This window comes from Pseudorasbora parva, chromosome 24, assembly GCF_024679245.1.
Source record: "Pseudorasbora parva isolate DD20220531a chromosome 24, ASM2467924v1, whole genome shotgun sequence".
Taxonomy (NCBI): Eukaryota; Metazoa; Chordata; class Actinopteri; order Cypriniformes; family Gobionidae; genus Pseudorasbora; species Pseudorasbora parva.
Genome location: NC_090195.1, coordinates 17,396,675 through 17,412,461, shown reverse-complemented (window position 1 = coordinate 17,412,461; position 15,787 = coordinate 17,396,675). Strand labels below are relative to the sequence as shown.

At 35.1% G+C, this 15,787-nt stretch overlaps 1 protein-coding gene across 2 annotated transcripts in view; it reads right to left on the bottom strand.

Annotated features, from left to right (window-relative positions):
* Nucleotides 1-15,787, bottom strand: part of cntnap2a (contactin associated protein 2a) — a 506,672-nt gene that overhangs the window by 208,217 nt on the left and 282,668 nt on the right. The window lies entirely within an intron of this gene.

Sequence of the window (15,787 nt, the reverse complement as noted above, 5' to 3'; positions counted from 1 at the left end):
TTCGTAAAACGTTTTCTCATAACATTTTGAAGCTGCGATCGAAATACAGAACATCACATAAATATATAAAAGAACATTTTGATAAATATGTGGCCCTCTGTGGCGCGGCAGGATTTTAAACAACCTCCTGAGTTGCAGAGGACAGGTGCCGAATGCCGCCACCGGTGTGAATACACTCACTGAAAACAAAGCGTTCGAATTTTAAAGATGTGGCATAGCGCAGAGCTTCACGTCTTTAAAATATTGAGCACCCTTATATTGTATGATGGTATGATCCTCGTTTCATAATACCCACGAAGATTTGACTGTGAGATCGGTGGTCGAATCCGGCTCCGCATATCTATGCATCAAATCTTCGACTATTCAGGGTCACCCCATTATCTACCAAAGGATCCTAACATTAGGAAAGTGGTCATTTATTTTCAACAATGTGAATGTCTCTGTTGAGCATTATTCATTTTGTATTCGGTACATTTCACTGTGAATTATTTGGTAAATCAGTCGCGATTACGGTGAAGGCTTTGCAAACAGCACAATCTTGATGTAGACCTCCACAGCATCACTGCAATCGGCCTTTTGCGGCCTTTTACCTAATTATACTACATTGGTGTGAAAGGGCATCAGCCCTTCATGTCCCTGTGAGAGACCCTGTGGTCATTACCCATCGTCACGGATTAATTAAGACAGGAGGAAACCCTCTGTTAACACAAAGTGGGTCCCTTGAACTCTGACGGATCAACCTACAGTCATTATTTTTCTACCTGCTTAATCATCTTTCCCATGATGACCCTCAGCTCATCAGGATCACACATATATTTAGTCTCCATCTTACAACATGAATGAACTCCATTGACAGAATAAGAGATGCTCATAGACAACAGCACCATAACAGATTTTGATAAATGTCTTGTGGATTCCAGTCGCACAAAACCATTAAAGTGTGAATGACATTTGAAGGACTCTGCGGCCTTTAAAAGCAGGTGCATCCTCATATGGGGTTCAAAGGTAGGGATGCAATTACAGAGATGCACAGCCTCCAGCTCTATTTGTCATCATGGTAAGTCTGATATTTGAGTATGTGGGTCTGGATAGAGCTGCAAAAGGCTCAAGCCAAGAAGCCCCAGATGCAATAATGTCATCAAAAAGGATTGCTGGGAAAGTTTGCGCTTCCTCGCTACTCAGAGGTTCACAGACAGGAAACCGTGATTAATGTTAGGCTTTGCCAGAAAAGAGTGCTCTTGGGAGAGCAAGAACTTCAAGCTTCTGCTTTTCCATGAATATGTTTTTTGATACTGGAGTGTCTGAAATTGTCTTAGAAGCCCCCTTTTTAAACATAAAAAAAGAGAAGCTCTGAAATATGTATCAGGCCTCCTCTGTCCATCCCACAGAAGAATATTAATGACTTATCCAAGGGAGGTCTTGGTTATGTGACCAATTCAGATTTTCTAAGAATGTCACAGGAAAAACTTTTGGAATAAATCCAATGAGAATGATTTGAGTAGCTTTAGTGTCTGATTCACTGACGGACTTATGCAAATCAGCTAATAGCAAAAACTCAATGCATCTATTTCAAATTAAATTTCAAAAGCACAATGAGCCTTGTAAATAATGCACAATAATATGAGCTATACTGACATATCATGGAGGCATGTTTGCGCTGAAAATAATGACACAGTGAAAATTAATCACATTTGGATCTGGTTAAAGTGCTTTGTTCTTAATTAAATAGCCTTTAGATGTTTTATATAAACCAGGTGAAAAATCTGTACATTTCAAAATGCTTTGTGACAAAAACACACTATCGTTCAAAAGTTTAGAGTGGGTAAGATTAAAAAAAAAAAAAAAAAATTAATCCAAGGCCAAATCCTGTGTAAAACAACATTTTATGCAATATTACAATTAAAAATAACAATATTTGAGTATTTTTTTAAACTGTAATGTATTACTGTTGAATTCTTCAGTGTCACTGTTAGACTGCTTAATATTTTTGTCGAAACCACAAAGCATATTTTTCAGGACTCTGATAATTAGAAAGCTCAAAAGAGTATTTGAAATAGACATATTTTGTAATATAATATACATCAACTTATTGCAATTAATTGGCTGAATAAAATTTTCTTTTAAAAAAACATTGAAAATATGTTTCATAATTAGATTGTTATGACCCTCATTGATGCAGTACAATAATCTTACCACCGTGAGGGCATACATATATTTCCGTTTTTGACAATGCATCAGCAATATTGAGTGAAAACTCACTGATATTTATCTAAGCCCTGTTTAAGTCCACATCCTGTTTAATTCATACCTCTAGGCTGACCTGGCACAAAGCTACAATTTGCTTTGTATCTTGACTTTGACCTGATATAGGGTCCATTTCTTGAGGCAAGCTGTGGGCTCCAGGGAATGGAGCCCCGAGTTGCCACCATTACAGTTTGCAGAAGCTTTTCTGAGTGATGTAAAATACACACGATCACTCCACGGCCTTCACACATTCATCCTCACAGAATCAGAAATATTGCCAGCTAAATCAATTATATAAATAATTCCTTTCGCACTATATAAAACGCACCACATAAAGACAATTTTAGGCTTTTTATCAATTCACATAAAATGAATAAGAAAAATGTCACCATTAAATAACATGGAAAGACATAAAATGAGTGAACGTGTAGATGTCAAAGACTGTGTGGAGCAATGGCAAGAACACTGGATAATTCAGAAGAAGCCTGAGGGATAAACCTGATATTCTCTGCTTTCAGTCACCTCCACATATCACATTGATTTTTGAAGCTATCACTACCCTGAAGGGGACAGGAAAACTAGAGAGAGAACTGCGTTTATTTCTGACTGATAAAATTTGACCAATGCACTGGCTCTGAAATAGACAATCCTCCTGTTTTTCCTCTGGAAAATGGACATGGTTAAGCAAAGTTCACGGGTCAAAGCTTTGAGCTTTTTTAAAGCTGTTTTTTTCCCTTCATCTTGGCTAAAGGATTGCCTGGAGTGTTTAACTAGACACAAGCTATGAAACAGAGGGCACTGTTACAGACACTATCAGAGTGAGAACAGCTAAGATAACAGATCGCACACAGACATTATTAAAAATGGGCAAAGTCAGGGACATAAGATACCATCTATCTGATCTTACTGTAAATTATAGATGAGCTAAAGACAATCGGCAAAATGCCTTGCTGCATACCGCCTATCATGCGCACAGACCATCATGGAACACTATAATGTAAGGATTTGGAAAGAGAGGTTTTCAAAAAAATTGGACCACCAATTAGCTAAACTAATATTCATATATTTAGGGTCAGTAAGATTTTTTTTTTTTTTTTTTTTTTAAGAGATTGTTACTTTAATTCAGCAAGGATGCATTCAATTGATCAAAAGTGACAGACACTTATTGTAATAAAAGATTATATTTCAAACAAATGCCTATTCATCAAAGAATGCAGAACAAAAATGCATTGCAGTCTATAAAAATATGAAACAGCACAAATGTTTAAACATTGATAATAATAGGAAATATTACTTTAGCACGAAAGCAGTAATGGCTGCTGAAAATTCAGCTTTGCTATCATTGGAAGACATTTTGTTTTTAAATATATGAAAACAAAACATTATGTTAAATTTTAATTTAACATAAAAATCTTATTCATAAAACATTAAACTTACAGAATAAATGGTTGAATAGTAGTGTACATAAAGCATATTAATTAATAAATAATCACTAAGATTAATTTAAACTGTGTGAAAAAGTGTCATTATAAAAACATGTGGTTAAAAAAATGTATTAGCATTGTACTGCCATTTTTTTATATTATCTGAAAAAAGATTCCCTGTAAAGTCAAAATTAAATGTGTTCTGAGTTTGTCACACCGCAGACAAATGTGTTATTAACCCACCACCAAGTTTCGACTGAGCCTGGTTTATTTTTCTCCATCATGCCCTGATGGTGTTTTGGTTTCTTGCCACTGTCGCCTTTTGCTTGGCTTGCTCAGTTGGGGACACTAAAATTATGATCAAAGTTATTCAACAAAATATACAAATACAATTATTAATTAGGTCTTATAAACAAGGTCTATAAACTATAATACTAATCTGCCAACATTGCTGTATGATAAATCAAAATAAGCTGATAACATAACTGTGTTCTCCAGAACGACTGTACATCCCAACATGTCCTTCAACCAATACGCCTATATAGGTCATTTGTCACTTCCCTGAAATACGACCCATAGGAGCGTTTACTAAAGTTGCGCATCTATCGACAATATTTTAATTAATAAAATACACTTTCATTTTACAGCCTTTTTCCCTTTTATCTGCGTACTATTTCAGGGTTTGCATAGCTCCGTTAGTAAAGCATTGCAATACACAACAACATGTGATCATGCGATCGTGAGTTCGATCCCACATGGGCTCATGAAGTGTGTATGCACTATAAATCACTGAGTAGGTTGAAGGATGGGGTGGGTGTAGTTGTAAATTTAAAAAAATATTTTTCTAAATGGAAATATGACAAATGGTGGTAAAAAGTCCAGACATTGCATTAAAATGAACGTGCATTTTGATTGGTAATCACAGTCACGCGTCATATCATGATGTCAGACGTAACACAACACTGTCATTATTTTTACGCTAGCTAGAGGGCGCATGACTTTAAAGCGTAAATATAGGTCGTTATAAGGTGCTAGAAAAACAGACTATAGTCATATTTTTTGGAGGACATACATACAAATCAAATTTTGTTGCAATATTTTCCTGTTTAACACTGTGAAGCTGGTTTGAAACAATTGTCATTTTAAAAGCGCTATATAAATAAAGTTGATTGATTGATTGATTGACCCAGCCAAATTTGAATCATGAAAAATAAGCAGCGTTCTCAACTCTCAAATGCCGTCGGTGCTGAAACCAGACCCACTTGCAGGAAAGCTGCTGTAAGCACATAAGAAAACACTCACGTACAGCTCACAACGGCAGGTACCAAATGTCGGCAGGACGGGAGAAAGTCCCTTTGGCCCAATTATCATTGAATCCTAGTTGTCTCGGATTAAAGTTTGTAAAACTATCCGGCGTAAAGTCACTGCAGTGCAGAGATGGGTGTTGGTGGTTCTAGTTGTGATCTGTGATATTGGGAGAGGCGCCATATGCTCTGTGGCTCCAGTGCGTCATCAAAACACTGTTTTAGCCCCGCACAAAATATCCTGAACAGAGCAATCTTGAAAAATTGTTTAACGGTCTAACTCCACAATTCACTACAACACAGTTCACGGCCTTGTAACGTGTTTCAGCAATATATTTATAATGTACTTAGAAATTAATCTCAGAATTGCCTTTACAGAGACTTTAATTACTATGTTTGATCTGCATTACTTGCAATGTTGAATTTTTTAATTGAGCTTGATGCAATGCATGATGGGCATTTTTTTCTCTATGAAAGATACTGTACATTAGCTTCTGTCTGAGAAGGCCTAAAGAAGGTTTGGAACCGTCTCCACATCAGAAGCATGCCTATAACGCCTTAAAATGCTGCCTCTGTAGACAGCGCACTGGGTTTTGGAACCGAGAAAAGGACTCTCTGTTGAAAAAGGCTGCGTGAGACATCTGTTCGCTTTGGCTGAAGAGGAAGGAAATCAAACAGGAAGGAGTTTGAAAGCAAAGAAGCTGTTAACGAACGATTCAGTGTAGCTTTTGAGGCCCACTGTGAACAAACATCCCTGAAAGATCAATGAATTATTGCACAACATCCATCAAGTTCATTCACTCATTTGGAATGTACTGAGAGCATGAGAGTACACAGGAAATTAACATCACATCCTCCATATACAATGCAAAGATTGGCTGCATCACATCCATTCTGCCGTCAATACGCAAACTCCTCCATCATCTGGAGATGGAGACATTTAAGACAGTATACAAGCCTTTTAAAGCAATCTGCTATAAACCTGGTGTTAAGAAGTTTCTGGAAAATATTAAACCAGTATGTGTGATTATATTTACACTACACTGTGTTGATGCACAAGGTTTTCTATTGATACATTTCTTCTTTTATTTTAACCACTTGATTTCTTTTTCTGATATATGAAACCAAAGAAAGTTGACTTTCATGGATGCTCTCCAATGAGTAAAAGCCTCCATTATGCAGAAACATGCAGTTCTCTTAACAAAAATTAAAAAGGGAATGAAAGAGCAGACCTAATAAAACATTTTGAACATCCAAGAAACAAAAAAGATCAAATGTGTCATATAAGAATTTATTATATTTAAGAATGTTTACATTTAATATACTTGCTCTCAAGGCTGGTAAATGCTTAAGATGCAAAACCATTAACCAAAACTTAAAATGCATATAATGTTAAATATGTTATTTATTTTGTTTTTCCTTTGAAAAAAATAATACAAATAACACACACTGTCCAAAAGTTCGGTAAGATTTTTTTCATGTTTTTGAAAGAAGTTTCTTATGTGTATCAAAGTAAAACAGTAAAACAGTAATGTAAAAAATTTACAATTTAAAATAGAAATTCATGTAATTTATTCCTGAGATGTTTTAGTAGACATTACTCCAGTCTTCAATGTAACATGCTGACTGGTGTTCATGAAACATGATACTGCTGAATTTTTTTTCTGTTATTAATCGCAAAAAACACACAAGTTTTTATAAGTTTTAATATATTTTATAATGGAATAATTTCACAGTTAATTCTGTGGAATAGATTTAAATGTGTTGTCAGTCAATTCAAAAAATAATAATCTGTGATTAATCGCAATTAAAAACAATTTTTGTACATTTTATAATGGAATCATTTCATAGTTAATATTCAAATGAATGTATAAACAAGATAAAATGGCATCTTTTTATGAATGAATGCAGTATACTGATATCGCAATCACGCAAAAAACGGATGCTGCGTTACTTGTGTTACATATTTTTAATGTTTAAACTGATAAAAATGATTTGTGTACATTAATGCACTAACACTGATGAGCTGAGAGTACTATATTCTTCCTAAAAGCTGAAAGTATAATTAAAATAGGCCAAATATTTAATAAAAGAACACAAGATGCAGGTGATGTGTGGTGCAATTCTGTAGAAATCGGCACAACTCTGTCATTTCACTGTGTAATAAATAACAAGTAATGAACCCAAATGTCCGTTCACCTTAACTTTGTTGGTGGAGCTGAAAGTTCAATATTGAATAGGAATACACTGCAATAATGGAGATCCCCCAAGGGAATCAAAGGGCAAACACTATACCTTACTATGATTATAATGTTATATTGTCCCAGTTTATGAGCTTGCTAAATTGCCTTCCGCCTGGATTGAAAAGCCTCTCAAATTACCTCAGCTGGGCAAATATTAAGACCGAAGCACAGAGTCAACTCAAATTCATAAGCGCTAGAGGGCTTCATAAATTTCAAAGAAAACAGATTCACTTAAACAAGCGGGATCAATATATGATAGAATACTAGTGAGAGAGGAATGGAAAGAGGCAATTGGCAGTTCTTTCAGTCTTCAGAGTTCACATGCCTTGAAGGTATCAGACCTTGGCTGGAGCCACGGAAAGAGCCAGAGCTGAATGCATATAAGGAACAAAACAAACGCCACCGAGCATGACAATCTGAACGTTTTTTCCCCCCAAATTATCCCATTAACACAATGAAACAGGTCTGTGATCGGTGCGATTCATCAAACTGTCAGCAACATGACTTGTCAGTGTTGTTCTTACAGGCTTACATTTCATGAGTGGAAAATCACTGGCAATTTTCAGTCGCCCTGTCAATTCCGGTTGTAATTGAACATGCGGCAAAGCTCCGAATACCTATTAGTTTTGCTTAGAGGGTATAACGGCTCGAACGATTAAAAGCAAAACAAATGTGTAAAGGAACCCTACGTTAAACCACACCACCGTCATCAGAAGTTAGCGTTCTAACGCTAAAGATTTAATATCCATTTCCTGACAGTATCATTATGATGATTAACAATTTTGCTGTAAACTACAGCGTTTGACTAATTTTACCTGGGTCCATTAGGAAATAAATGGAAAAACAAACCAAAGCAAACATGTTTTCATTCGATTCCCCATGCTTATTTGGAGAACATCTCAAAAGTTGTGTCATTCTCTTGACAAGTGCACTTGATTACCATGGCAACAACCTTGCTGTAACACCATCTAATTATGACTAATTATCTGTTACTGAGGGAAGCAATCAGTACTCGCCATCGGCTCCATAGAGATGATGATTAAATGCTGAAAAACACTAACAAACTTACCAGCACAAGATGTCGATATGATCACGATAATTCTCGTTCGAACAGAAAATGGGGCTTAAATATATTGGTTCTCCAAGGCAGTTAATGAGAGATTAAATTCTAAAAAAAACATGTCAGATATGTTTTGCATGAATCAACTTGAATAATTTAGATTCAGTGGGGAAGTTCTAATCCCTAACATAGTACCATTCCCACATATTACAAACGGATTCGCCACACTGAGTCATTCATGTCAATTAACTTTACATGTCAGCCATTAATCTTCAGGTGCTTAAAGAAAAAGATGATGAAAACTCAATGCATTTAAATCAGTAGTTTGAAAATGCACTGAATTGGTGAAACGAATAGTAAGAAGATGGCAATTACACAAGTGTCCCCTCTGGAATTTGACTTAACTGCGGCCTATTAACAAGACTACGCTCATTTACGGCACTATCACACTCCTCATCCACATTTCCAAAGCCAATTTGCAGCTAAAGACAAGTAGAATGGACCTTTAACCTGGACAAGAAGAGGATGGAGTCAGCAGTCAAACGGGCTAAGTTGTAAATGTGGAAAAATATTCACACGTACAGATGCAAAATTACTATATGACCTTACTAGCCTGGATGATGTCTGGATCATTCTCCTATCCTACATCATTAAGTATGGGAAGTATAGCTATATGTCCAGCAGCACCTGATGTTTTAATCCTAGTCTACTTTAATCCTAGGAACCAAATACTTTCCTACATTTGCTTGGCACCACACCAACACTATTGAATCTACTGCATAAAACTGAAATATGTTTCCCAAACGAATGAGTCTCATGATTGTTTCTTTTTAGTGAAACAAACACGCACAGAGCAGTCTGAGTAGCCTGACTCCCAAATGAATTAATCTTATGAATGGATCTCTTCAATGAATCACAAACATTCAGCACAATCAATGTACTCCTGATTCCTGAACTAATAACTCTTATGAACAGTTCCTTTTTAGACTCAAAAACATACAGGTCAACTTACAGGTCCGGGTAGTAACTGATTACATGAAATCTGGATTACGTAATCAGATTCCAGTATTTGTAAGTATTTGTAATTGGATTATATTATGTTTTAAAATACTCATATTCAAGACAAGTTACTTTTTTATTGATTACATGTCATATTCAAGACTAGTTACTTTTTTATTGATTACATGTTATTCTCATTACTAATCTTTTATATTTTCCTTTCTAAAACACCTGTAAAAATACTTGAATACACTCAGAAAGTCTTCCAGGTTTGTGGAATTGCACACACAGACCAGCCGCTAGTCATGAGACTATCACTAAAAACTGAGACACACACAGCCTTTGATTAATGGATTTACATAAATTATTTCATTTATAACAAGTGTTTTCTCAACATTGCATATCTAATCAACTCATGATTAATACATTAATTGTTATTTGATAAAGTATAAGTGTGTATATATATATATACACACACACATACAGGTCCTTCTCAAAAAAAAAAGAAAAAAAAGTTTTTATTTCTAAAATATTTATTGTAATACAATTTTTATATCATTTAATTATTTAATAGCTTTTCATTACACTCACAAATCCCTGCAGTTCCATCTCAAACCCCAGTTCTGTCAGGACCACTATCGTCAAAGATGTTTGACAATTGCATACAGTTTGGTTTGGCATTATGTTTCTGTTCTGGGCAGCATAGCATGGATAAGAGCAGGAAGAGCAACGACAACAGAACAAAGAAAAGTATTGCAGATATACTTTTTAATGTACAACATAATTTGTGAATTTCGTCTGATTCAAGGGGAATCAGAATACCAAATCCTGACTGGACGAGAGGAGGAGCTGGGAGTGGAGGAGGGTAACTAGCTCTGGAGAAATGTGAAAGCTGCAGATAATACTGAAGGAGTATATGTATGCGGTGATAAGACATTTTATTCCAGTAGGAAGCCATAGATCATCTGACAGTCAGCTGATGCAAGCTTGACTAACATGACCTGCCAGAACTAATGCTACACTTGATTCTGGGAAACTCTGATATAATGTAATGTTTAATGCACTATTATCACATGTTGTTGATAATAAAAAAATATATATTTTCTTTCTTGTCATATGTTTAAATCAATATTCCAAGATTCACACTGATTTGAGCGTTCTACTGAAATCAATGAGATAAGTTAGGTCAAAAGTAGTCAGATTATATAACCTTAAATATCCTATGTAATGGATTACGTTACTAACTACAATTTTGTCAAATGATTTGTAATCAGTAACCAATTACAATTTGTGAGTAATCTGCAGCTCTACAGGTCAATCTGTATCTGTGTCCAAAGCGGCTGCGTTCCTTGGAAGGCACAACAAAGACTGCATATATCCCACCTCTCCCGGAAGGTCAAGGAGTCTCCCGCATATTGATGAGAGAGAGAAAATGAAAGAAGAATGAAAGAAAGAAACAGAGAAAATTGATGGGTGGGAGAAAGCCTGTTTCCACATGGTATTGAGATGCGTTTTCAAACTTGTGAACTGATTACAAGTGACAAGTGGACATCCAAGGCGCATTACCGTTTATCTTGCGTTTCAAATGCATTTCCTTTGACCAGTTGCATAGATTTGTGGACACCCTCGACTCTTTTTTCGTCACACACACTTAAACTTTTGGTACACTAATAAGAGCTATCCCAAGTTAGGGTTAGTTGAATGAATATAATAGTAGCCTATAATATAATTTTTTATAAATTATGCGGGGGTCTGGGGAGTTGTGCCATTTCCCAGAAATTAGTTTTTGCGGGATAGGAGGTTTGATAAATGTGTATAAACGTGTTCTTTGCAAATTATGCTTATGAACAATTCCCTTTCAAAGAATCAAAAGCATACAGAGAAATTATGTAATGTAATTGATGCATTTTGACAGTAATGTTTTAGTAATGTTTTATACATGTTTAAATATACTTTAGCTCTATCTTATACAGTTATGGCCATTACTTTTTAGTCTGCCTAAAAAAAATCATAACATTTGCATAAACAGATTTGCATAGATTTAAGAATAATGTTTTTATTAAGAAATATAATTGGGTTTCCAAATATGTATTCTTTAAATGTACTAAAAGAATCATTAATAAGCCATTAATGAACCAACACCAATGGCTGCCTTTTTGGTTTAACAAACATTGTTCAACTAGCAGTTGACAGAAAAATTTCAGGTTTTGTAGATTTTTACGCTATAAGGATTAGCAATACATTGCAGCATTTCCATAAATCATATCAGCCATTTATGAAGAAAGATTGATCATGAACGCTCTCAATTCAACATCTACACCCCAGAACTAAGGTATTCAAGAAGCATGACTACGGCAATCATTTATTAATTTGTCAAGGTAATATTTCTACACCTAACAATTCTCTCTAGGAGTAAAAAAAGATCTTCAAACTACAAAGATCTTAAAACTACACACAATTTGCATTCTAATACCCCATGTCAGATTAACAAGAAAACCCCTGACATGCAACTACATGTATATGTGAAAGAATTTGAGTGGCTTTTATGTGATTAGTTAATATTCAATGAGAAACCAAAAAAGATTAATTCCAAGTGGGCAAAAATATCTATGACATATGAGCTTAACCTGACTAATTATACTGCTAATGTTACCATAGTACTTTGCTCTGTGGTACAGAAGAATAAGTGACACACCATATAAATACTACCATTGATAAAGTCCACAATTGATCCAGTAAATCCAATAACATGCTGAAGTCTGAAACAGGATCGAAATCTCAGATCTCGTAGACCTATTAGCTTAGGACAAACTACAACATTAATCTCACAGCTGCCACTGAGTATGACCTATTATGCATGGAACTTCATCAAGTTATTACCTGACTCCATGTTGGAGTTCAATGTGGAGTCAATTTGCTTTTCTTAAAAGAGATAAAGGATTCCATAGAGGCGGATCCCAATTAGCCTTGAGGTTAACAATGTAAGAATAACTACCCTTTCTCCTAATGGCCTATTAGCACAGGAGTTTGGTGAGTGTGTCCAGAATGTCTATAGGTGTCTTTGGACTAATGCTTTTCTTTAGACTGACAAAGACGCATTTATGTCAACAAAAAGGACAATTTCATTACGATGAAGGCTAGCCTCTTTAAAACGCTTAACTGTTTCTTCCAGACAATGACTCACGATTTCAATATAAATTTCAATATGAACTAATTTCTCATCCAATTCTTCCCAGACCACTGGCCCTATCATACACCTGGCATAATACGACGTAAATGTTTTTTTTTTTGCTAGTTTCAGCACAGTTATCATATTCACATCCAGCGCCGCGCTGTTTAAATAGCAAATGCACTCACACCCACCTGTTCGCCCATGGGCGTGCTGGTCTGAAAGCGAGGTGTTTTATATATTTTGAACTGAAAATGTCTGCGAGATTGACAAACAAAAACCTGGTCTAAAGTCAATAGTGCAGTATTTTTTGTTATTTAAAGGGCACATTAGTAATGTGTGCCTAGGCTGGTACAAAATGTGCATTCACTGCTCAGCAGAACACACAAACATAAATATTAATTCAGTCTTTCCCCTCACAAATTCCACCATGTAAATAGTGAATCCGCCATGGTGGAAGCACAACTGGTTTTTAATAACAAAGCTCAAACTATCTATCAGATATATGCCTAATAATTACACAAAAATATATATAAACATTATACTATAAATAAAAAATATAGCTATATATAACTAATGAACTGTGAACAACAACTTTCCTGGGGTGAGGGTGAGGGTGAGAGAGAGAGAGAGAGAGAGAGAGAGAGAGAGAGAGAGAGAGAGAGAGAGAGAGAGAGAGAGAGAGAGAGAGAGAGAGAGAGAGAGAGAGAGAGTTTACTATTTCAAACTTAATATAGTATCAATTCATATGTAGTATATAGCTTACTGTACATAATAAGGAAAATTTGTTTGTCTTAGCACTATTTTAGCACTATTTTAGCACTGTTTTAAACGTTTCTTGGGTCAAATTATATGTGCTCGCATTCATTAATATTCACTTGTGTGTGCTTATATTAGTCTCATTATTTATTAAAAATATTAGGATACTAAATCCTAATATGATGCATAAGTTATTATTACCATTTTAAAATTTCATATTTAAAGAAATCTAGTGCTTGATCCTATCTAAATATTTATTCAAATGGAAGATTAGATACATGTATATTTATTAAAGAGCCATAAGGCTGGGTAATTGCATTACAAATTAACATTATTATTTTTAGCCACTAAATGACTCAAATTTACCTCTTTGAATTGGAATTCTCTATTTTAACCTTAATTATTACACAAATTGAAATACAAATAATAAAAAATATTAGAAGAAATATATTTTAAGTGGTCATTAATTGACAACAATTATTGCATAAACAGTATTTAGTAGCCTACCAAGAGATCTCTTCAAAAATATTCAATAAACATTATTAAACTAAAATATAGAACACTTATTTAATTGAAAAATAGTAAGGTGTATGGTCACATTTGACCATCAATGAGTTTGAGTGTGACCAATAAGTAAGGAATACCTGAGGGCTAAATACAAGAATAAAATTAATGTTAACAATGTTACATCTCTATCACTCTCCATAATAAAACGATCCTGTGAATATGGCTGACATAATAATCAATGCACAAGCTGTACTGTTTACCAAAACTTGCTGCAAACATCTGTATAGTGCAACTGTTGTGTATCCGCTTAAGCCATTCAAATGCATTGACACAGCACTAGAACCACGTGACTGCACACGCAGCCGGAAGATGAGAGCATGTTGCCACTCCGCTTTTCAACGCCTCTGGCTGTAACATTAGCGCCAAAACACTATTTATTATTGTTTGAATTTCGCATTAAAACTTAATAATAATAATAAAAAAAGCTATAGGTCTAGCTTTGTTTAATATAAAAAGCAGGTTTGGCAATTTGGCGTGAGATTAAGTTGGGCAGCGTGAGAGCGTGACACAGAGCCTGAAAGCGTGTGTGTCACGCCAAATGCGTGAGGGTTGGCAACCCTGTGATAAACACTTATTAGGCACTTTATTTTCACTTTTCAAATATTTTCTTTTTTATTGAAAAAAAAAAGCCTTACTGATCTGATACGTGATGGGAAATAGGGGTAGAGAGTTTGGCAAAAAGTAGATTCGAACCTCGGAGTGATTTGCATCAAAACTTGATGCCATGCGTCTTACCCCTACACTATTGTTGATGCAAATGATTACGTGTTTTCCATAATTTTGTCTGCCCCAAGCAGACGTTCAGTAAACAAGCTGATATATTTGTACTTAATATTAATGGCATCTAGGCCAGTAAAAATGTTCTGTGAGAGGACCGCATTTTTTTTGTGTGCTTCCGATGTCCATGGTCATGTCACATGGCCATATTGTTTGACTTTTGTAATTAAATGGATAGAACTTGAAAACGGACATGTTTAATTTTTTTTAAACTGACTTCAGTTAGTTCACCCAAAAATGAAAATTCTGTCATTAATTACTCCCCCTTATGTCGTTTTACACCCGTAAGAACTTTGTTCATCTTCGGAACACAAATGAAGATATTTTTGTTGAAATCCGATGGCTCAGAAAGGCCTCCTTTGACACCAATGTCATTTCCTCTCTCAAGACCCATAAAAGACACTTTCTGAGCCAATAGATTTCAACAAAAATATCTTAAATTGTGTTCCGAAGATGAACTTTTTTCAAAAAGTTCTTGAAAAAAGTTCTTACGGGTGTCAAAAAACATGAGGGTAAGTAATTAATGACAGAATTTTCATTTTTGGATGAACTAACCATTTAATTTTGACAGACCTAAATTCAACACAAAATACATTTTCTTCACACACAGTATGAGTTTCAGTCTGACATGTTTGTCCGCCCCCTTTTGATTGACAGGATACATTCAGCCCTCCTAATCGCCTGTTTTTAAACAATCAGAAACAATATTATGGTTTCCAAAAAATATTAAGCAGCAAGAAATGTTTTTGACCTAGTAAATCAACAAATTTCACCCATCCATCCACCCAAGCTCTCTCTGTATGTCTACCAAGCTCTCTTATTCTTCTGTCTCTGTCATTAAGATAACAATTTGTAAGCTGTGCCTTTCTGTCCTGTTGGAATCAAATTCTGATAGATACAGTGGAGTCTGTAAGTAAGTTTCTTTTCCCCATTCTTGTTTCACTCAAATAGTTATAGAAATAAATTCATTTTGTATGCAAATTCACAAACCTGGACAAAGGACAAACCTGGGCTGCGTTCCACCAAAAGCATCTACAATTAACTTACAATGCTTTTGGGAAACACAGCCTTAAGCATTTAAGTTTAACTCTGGGATATGATGCAACGTTATCATAGCTACAATTTTTGCTGATTGATCATATTTAAACTAAATTGAAACATTAAGTAATTTATCAACTAGGTGTTACAATGCTAGAAAAACAACAGTTTAAAAAAGAGGCTGATGAAACCTTATGAGATCT